The sequence below is a fragment of the Berghia stephanieae genome, chromosome 1 (genome assembly GCF_034508935.2).
Source record: "Berghia stephanieae isolate SIO BIC M18660-M18661 chromosome 1, UCSD_Bste_1.3, whole genome shotgun sequence".
Taxonomy (NCBI): Eukaryota; Metazoa; Mollusca; class Gastropoda; order Nudibranchia; family Aeolidiidae; genus Berghia; species Berghia stephanieae.
In genome coordinates, this window is record NC_088360.1 from 104,359,588 (window position 1) to 104,368,727 (window position 9,140).

Sequence of the window (9,140 nt, forward strand, 5' to 3'; positions counted from 1 at the left end):
TCGCTTTCGGATCGGAAAGTCCTGAGTTCGAGCCTTGCTGGGCGCATAGTTGATTCCTTTACTCACATTCTCTCACCGTAATCGTGTGTAAAATGAGTACCTGGCTGTTAACAGCGTTGTATCTGTCGGAAAAAAATGGTAATATCGACTAACAGGCGTCATGTCTCGTCCTACATGTTAAGTGTTGCTGTTGGTCATGTCAGGGGCCCCTTGTAAAGCGCTTTGAGCACGTTCAGTGGATATTGCGCTATATAAAAGCTCAACTTATTAAACTCCAAATAGACGGCCGCAAATTTGATGCATTTAATGTTTTATCCAGTCATTAACTTCATGAATATCCCACCATACAGCATGGGTGGGGTCTTTGACCTCCCTGGGGGGCAGGAGGTCACGCTGTGTCTTCCATCCCCTATATCTGTTTTCCGAGTTGCTTTCTGTCTTTGTCCTGGAATGAAAGTTTTGTCTTAGCTCTGGCTGGAGTCCTTGGTTGGTAGGAAAACAGTGAAATGTAGAGTGTTTGTTTTGGGAGATGATATATTATTCATTTGTATAACATATCTCTGTTATGTATTTATATTTGTAAATTTTATTTTGAACATAACTTGTAAACATTTGAGTGTATTCCTCTACTGTAGATCCTGTGTCAGGATGAGACTTTCAGGTGATTTCAAACTAAGTACACTGATAATATTGTCACAGTAAAGATTGTTCACAATTACCTTATTAATTTTTATTTTAATAAGAACTGAATTCATCTCTCTCCATCCAGTTATATTTCGGTAGGCTTAGTAGAAAAACTGTACCTTCTAATATTATCACTAATTAGAAATTAATTTGAGGGAAGGCTATAAAAGGAAAGATGATATTATCATCTTTCCTTTTATAGCCTTCCCTCGAATTAATTTCTAATTAGTGAATACTTTTCGTTCCACAGTCTGTCACGTAGGCACTTATTATAAAAGCTGATAGGTCTAACATTCTACACGCACTTCTCTCTACAATCTATGCCGGACGGCCAACCGCTCCATTCCTCATACATCGATATTTGAAGATTTTTATCTTTTGGTACTTTGTGGATATTTTTATCTCCACCATCAAGACGCCGGATTTTTACCTTTGATAGTGCAGTCTTCAACACTGCAAACATCAAACCTGAGCCCGCTGTCGGAGGAATATAGAAGTCATCCCTTCCCAACTGCCTTGAAGTGGAACCTTACAAACCTGAGCCCGCCGTGGGAGGAATATAGAATCTATCCCTTTCAACTGCCTGGAGACGTAACCTTACAAACCTGATATTATATCATCATAAGTTACGTAATATATTCACATTTCTATTTGTAACTCCCACAATCACTATTCATCTCTTTTAATTAAATTTAATCTTTCTTTTTACTTCATCTTAAACAAATCGTTAATTGTTTTTCATTTAAAGTAACTAGTAAATTCTTGGGCCTTATTCTACATATCTTTAAGCATAGTCGAGTAGCTCTTTACTCACTTGAGACCATGACAAATGTGCTCTTGAAATATACTACTGTTCCCTAATTCAACTAATTCCCTTTTGTCTTACTTTTTCTCATTTGCTTCTAACTTTAATTTTTAATTTTCATTTCTATTTTTTTTAACTATCCCATTTTCGTCCTTTTAACATGCTTTGAAATCACATAAAATATGACGCAATCGTCGTGAAGCCCTTAAAAGACTAACAAACTTAAAATGATAATGTCATCAGTTCGTGGTTGGATGGGAGCATCACCCTTGAATCATATACCTATGATGTTCGCATGGGTGTACGATCCGATAGTGATGTCGTTTCTTCTTCTCTTTACTAGCCTATCCTGCTTCTTTGGTTTGTGATTGTATTTTTGACAGGGGATATTTTTTTTTCTGTAAATCTTCTGCCTGTTTGTTCTTGGTTATTTATGATTTAGCTTATGATATCTTTAGGTTATGATTTTGATTTACATTTGTACTATTTTTGTTAGATTGCTTGTTTTTTTTGTTTCAGCGGTCTCTCATATAACCTCAATTGTGTTGGAAGAGACCTAAAGCAACAAACAAACAAAAAAACGTTCGTCATGTACTTTTAGCTCCTTTGACCAAGGTGTCAATATGCACGCGTCACCTTTGCCTTATTATATGTGACTGCCGTACCCATGAAAGGATCAATCTTCGAATGGAAAATCGCATTTCGTAATACTGTGACTGTGGTTTTATAAGACAGCCAAATCTGGCTCATGGGACCACTTGTTTCCATGAGCACTACTAACGACAACTCACTAGGCGGTGCAAAAACTAATTAATGACGTCAAAATGCCAGTCTTTTTGGGTTTCAGTGTCAGGCCGTAGCCATCGTTATGTTATAGCCTGACACTGAAATCCAAAAGGACTGGCAGTTTGACGTCATTATTTGGTTTTTGCACCGCCTAATGAGTCGTCGTTAGTAGAGCTCATGGAAACAAGTCATTTCATTGGTTGAACTATTGAATTCAACTCACGATTTGTTTTCTTTTGTAGCAAAGACTTGCATTTTGAGGTTATTTTTTGGTCAGTGTCAGGCCATAACTTTACGAAGACCATGGTGTCTGGCTATAACTTTACGAAGACCATGGTGTCAGGCCATAACTTTACGAAGGCCACGGTGTCAGGCCATAACTTTACGAAGGCCACGGTGACAGGCCATAACTTTACGAAGGCCACGGTCAGGCTATAAGTGAACGATGACTCCGCACTAAAACCCTCTGAGCGTAGCCATCGTTAAGTATTGGTTGAACTGTTGAACAAAACTCACGATTTATTTTCTTTTGTGGCCAAAGACTTTTTTTACGTATATTTTTGTTCAGTGTCAGGCTGTGAGTTTACGAAGGCTATGGTCAGACTACAGATAGGACGAAGTTGACGTCACTCAGGTCTTTGTTATTGTTTTTGCCATCCGCGTGTGAGTGTGAGTAATTCTCACAACATTGCCATCTGGAAATATAACGTACCAACACACAAAACTATGTGTAACTTTAAACGTTTATAGTCTGGTTAATACAGTTTAGTGAGAATTACTCATAAACGCGGATGGCAAAAAACAATAACAAAGACCCGAGTGACGTTAACTTGATTCTATATATAGCCTGACACTGATCAAAATATTAGGCCAAAAGACAAGTCTTTGGTCACAAAAGAAAACAAATCGTGAGTTGTATTCAAAAGTTCAACCAATGACATCACTCGTTCCCATGAACACCACTAATGACATCTCACTAGACGCTGCATAAACCTAAAAAAAATGACGTCAAACTATATACGTCCTTGTTATCAAATCTGTAAATATCACCAATTCTCGATAAATATGTTTTTGTTGTTGCTAACGATGTTCAAGACTGATGCTCGATTTCAATGCCTTTTCTTGGATTCGGTCAACTTTACCAAAATTATCTATTTATTGCCAGACGTTCAAGCCTAGTTTTCCTTTGAATTTCTTCTTTGGGGCTATGTGGTTTTGTGGTATGACACTCACTCCTGGGTTCGAGCCTCGCTCAGCGGATAGTTGAGTCCTTGGAAATGGCTCTTTACTCACATTCTCTCACCGTATTCATGTGTAAAATGAGTACCTGGCAGTTAACAGCGTTGTCTCTGTCCGAAAACAAAATAGTAATATCGCCTAACAGGCGTCATGTCACGTCCTACATATTAAGTGTTGCCGTTGGCTAGGGACCCTTGTAAAGCGCTTTGAGTACGTTTAGTGGACATTGATGTATATAAAAGCTTAAAAACAAACATATATCCACTAAAGGTGCTCAAACAGCTTTACAAACGGTCCCTAACCACAGTAACACGTAACATATAGAACGAGAGATGACGCCTGTTAGGCGATATTACATTTTTATCGGACACAGACAACGCTTTTAACAGCCAGGTACTCATAATATTACACCTGAGTACGGTGAGAAAATGTGAGTAAAGAGCCTATTCCAAGGATTCAACTATGCGCCGAGCGAGGCTCGAACCCAGGACCTTTCGATCCGAAAGCCAGTGTCATACCACTAGACCACATAGCCGCTCAACATAAATTTGTCGTTATCATTTAAGTTTCCTTGCTTTTTGCTTGCTTCGTTTAATACAACTACTTCACTATCATACTCACATTCATTATCAGTATGGTGAGAGGAAAGAAAAAAACATTGACATCGTTTGTTTCATCCTCAAGTGAAGAAACCATTATGGGTCAAAGTAAGGAATGCCATCAGCTATGAGATTAACCCATTGCTTTTCAAGACATGTTTTCCCTTTTAACTCTGAATTACCATACCAAAGGTAAATAACTCTTTTGAATAACTGACCTTATTTCACAAAAAAAAATATTTACTGTGTCTGTACCATTGATGAAACCCTAATTAAAAGGATATTTTCAAATAAAGAAACAAATTCCCATTAATTTGATGTATGGCATGCGTGCTTGTTGGTAAAAAAACTAATAAAGTAAAAAAAAAAATAATTTAAAAAATGCCCTTCCGCCACGACATAATAATTCATCAAATAGGATGTCTGATGTCAACAGGAATCACCCATGTTGTCCAAGTGAGCAAATTGGGGGTTAATAATCTTACCTAAGAAAAACAAAAACGAAATTGCCTGAAGCGGGACTCGAACCTGGGCCTTCCGGGTCACAGTGCAATGCCTTAACCACTCGGTCACTCCCCGTAAGTTAAATAAAAATAGATAAAAATACCAATTTTTAATCTATTGATAGAACGAAGTTGACGCCACTCGGGTCTTTGTTATTGTTCTTGCCATCCATGTTTATGACTAATTCTCACTAAATTGTATTAACCAGACTATAACAGTTTATGGTTACGCATCGTTTTGTGTCTTGGTCCGATATAATTATTTTCAGATGGCAATGTTGTGGTCTTCTTCGCCAAGCGCATACTACCTATCTATAGATAGTATGCGCTTGGCTAAGAAACTCATAACATTGCCATCCGGAAGTATGATGAACCAACACACAAAACTATGTGTAATCATAAACGTTTATTGTCTGGTTAATAAAGTTTAGTGAGAATCCCCCACAAACGCGGATGGCAAAATACAAAAAACAAAGACATGAGTGACGTCATCTTCGTTCTATCTATAGATAGTATGCGATTGGCTAAGAAGCTCATACCATTGCCATCCGGAAGTAAAGCGGACCAACACACAAAACTGTGTGTATCCATGAACGTTTAAAGTCAGGTTAATACAGTTCAGTGAGCATTACTCATAAACGCGGATGGCAAAATACAATAACAAAGACCTGAGTGAGGTCATCTTCGTTCTATCTATATTCTGCTGGCGGATGTCGTGAGCATTTTACCTAAAAGCATCAGCCCACGTCGGCAGGAAGTGGGAGGTAACTCACAGGAGACTGACTGCGTGACGGACTATAACTGGTGAGGATTCAACGGATGGCAATCGCCTTATTAGTATTATTTAGTATAAAAACATTTTCCCCTCGCGTTGTTCTCTTGCTGTCAGTATCAGTGTTCTCGACTGTTCGTGGTGAGTACCTATCGGGGCTGTGGTATCGGCTTGTGTTGACCACTGGAATACTCAGATAATTATTGTGAGTAGATAGTTGCTACGACTTTGTGTTTACTCTTCTTGTGCATTTATTAAAAAATAAAACAACACAAAGACAAACTCACAACATCCGCCAGCCGGATATAATGTACCATACACAAAACTGTGTGTAACCATAAACGTTTATTTAAAAAAACAAAAAACAGGAATCACCCATGTTGTCCAAGTGAGCAAATTGGGGGTTAATAATCTTACCTAAGAAAAACAAAAACGAAATTGCCTGAAGCGGGACTCGAACCTGGGCCTTCCGGGTCACAGTGCAATGCCTTAACCACTCGGTTTAAAAAAAAATAGATAAAAATACCAATTTTTAATCTATTGATAGAACGAAGTTGACGTCACTCGGGTCTTTGTTATTGTTCTTGCCATCCATGTTTATGACTAATTCTCACTAAATTGTATTAACCAGACTATAACAGTTTATGGTTACGCATCGTTTTGTGTCTTGGTCCGATATAATTATTTCCAGATGGCAATGTTGTGTGCTTCTTAGCCAAGCGCATACTACCTATCTATCGATATTATGCGCTTGGCTAAGACACTCATAACACACAAAACTATGTGTAATCATAAACGTTTATAGTCTGGTTAATAAAGTTTAATGAGAATCCCTCACAAACGCGGATGGCAAAACACAAAATACAAAGACATGAGTGACGTCATCTTCGTTCTATCTATATCCTGCTGGCAGATGTCGTGAGTATTTTACCTAAAAGCATAACATCAATAATATACAATCAACTCCAGCTCACGTCGGCAGGAAGTGGGAGGTAACTCACAGGAGACTGACTGGGTGACGACGGACTATAACTGGTGAGGATTCAACGGATGGCAATCGCCTTATTAGTATTATTTAGTATAAAAACATTTTCCCCTCGCGTTGTTCTCATGCTATCAGTATCAGTGTTCTCGACTGTTCGTGGTGAGTACCTATCGGGGCTGTGGTATCGGCTTGTGTTGACCACTGGAATACTCAGATAATTATTGTGAGTAGATAGTTGCTACGACTTTGTGTTTACTCTTCTTGTGCATTTATTAAAAAATAAAACAACACAAAGACAAACTCACAACATCCGCCAGCCGGATATAATGTACCTTACACAAAACTGTGTGGAACCATAAACGCTTATTTAAAAAAACAAAACAAAAAAAAAACAAAAAAAAAAAAACAAAATGAAATTCCCTTTATTCCTCCCATAGTGGAAATTTATTTCTAGGGTCTATTCCAAGAGAAGACTGGAATAACCCAGGCATCAGCCTCGGTGCAGCGCCGCTAATTGAGCTAGGGCGAGGTGACTTGCTCAAAGCCACACACAGCGCAGCGACGGGTGATCGAACTCGGTACCTTTCGGGTACGAAGCAAAGACTGTACCGCTGAGCCATGCTGCCCAATTATAGTCTTATTTAATGCAATTTAGAGAGAACTGGTCATAAAAATGGCTGGCTAAAAGCTGTAACACAGAGCTGCGTAGTGTCAATTTCGTTCAATCTATGGACGGAACGAATTTGACGTTTTGTTATTGTTTTTAAGACAGCTAATATTTTGGTGATTGGTTCTCACTTGATCATATCAATCACACTATAAACGTTCAAAGTTGCATTTAGTGTGTTGGTAGGTTATATACGACTGGCGGATGTTGTGAGTATTTTGGCCAAGACAAAGCATTATTAATGTTGATTGGAGATTTTTAACGTCCGTCTTTTTACGTGCTCAGTAAATAGGGAACTGGTTCCAATTTCATTGGAAGTGTAAATCCACTCTTCTGGAAGACAGCATACATACCTTGTGTAATAGACAGGTAGATAACCACGCCTCTCGGACAATCGTCATAATGTAAACAATGGCAGTGATTGGTAGGAACAGTAAGCTACACAATTTTTACTGTCGATAGTATATGTTTAAGTATAATACGCACTCTTCTACCGCTTGATCAATATAGATATTATGCGCTTGGCTAAGAAGCTTATAACATTGCCATCTGGAAGTATAACGGACCAACACACAATACAGTGTGTAATCATGAACTTTTATAGTCTGGTTAATACAGTTTAGTGAGAATCACTCACAAACGCGGATGGCAAAATACAATAAAAAGGCTTGAGTGACGTCATCTTCGTTCTATCTATAACTTACACAGAAAACTATGTGTAAATTTAAACGTTCATAATCTAGAAAATCGTGTGATAACTAGTCACCCATTTGGCGATATGAAAACAATAACAATGATCAGAAAGAGGTCGATTTCATTCACGTTACTGTTTATAAACAACCAACTATGTTTGTCCGAGCACGTGTGAAGGTGTGTCACAAATTCCATGTTTTGATTGGTCAAAAATCAACTGGTTAATTGATATTCTGATTCTGGTTTCAGAGTGATGGTACCTATCTACTTTCTAGTATGCTTGTCGTCAATAAAGATCATCATATAGATAGTATGCGCTTGGCAAAGAAGCTCATAATACTGCCATCTGGAAGTATAACGGACCAACACACACAACTATGTGTAACCTAGAGCGTTTATAGTCTGGTTAATCGTGGCCTTCGTGAAAGTTATGGTCTGACACTGACCAAAAAATGACGTCAAAATGCCAGTCTTTTGCCACAAAAGAAAACAAATCGTGAGTTGTTTTCAATAGTTCAACCAATGAAATAACTTGTTTCTTTGAGCTCTACTAAGGACAACTCACTAGGCGGTGCAAAAACCAAATAATGACGTCAAAATGCCAGTCTTTTTGGATTTCAGTGTCAGGCTATAACATAACGATGGCTACGGGTTAATTCATTTTAGTGAGAATTACTCATAAAGGCGGATCGCAAAATAAAAGCAATAACAAAGACCAAAGTGAAGTCAACTTCGTTCTCTCTATATCCTCGCTCTTTTACGTCCTTTTATTTTAAGAATTTGCTTATAAACCCTGCAACTGAAGTATTTATACTACCTTTTGATTTAATATGCAACCTATACACCATTAGTCCTCCGAAGGACTGATCACATACACACTTCTAAGGATTTTGGAACCGGAAGAGTCGAAGGTGTGACGTCACGACTTCTCTGCCATATTGAAGATGATAAAATTATCTTAAAGATCATTGTGATGCCGAAATTATGTAGTATGACAATCGTCTTCGGATCGGAAGGTCCTGGGTTCGGGTCTAGTCGTTAGGAAAAGCTCTTTACTCAAATTCTCTCACAGTACTCAGGCGTAAAGTACTTGTCCGTTAATGGTGTTATTTGTGACGGAAAAAAATTCGCCTTTTTACAGGCGTCTCGTTTTGTCTTACATGTTAAGTGTTGCTGTTAACTTGAGGACCCCTGGTATAGCGCTTTGAGCAAGTTTAGTGGAAATTGCCCCATATAAATGCTTTAAAAAATCCACAAAAAAACTACATATAGCCTGTGTGTTGACTAAGTTGACATCGCCTCATGTAATAATAATAATAATAATAATAATAATAATAATAATAATAAATAATAATAATAATAATAATAATAATATAATAATAATAATAATAATAATAATAATAATAA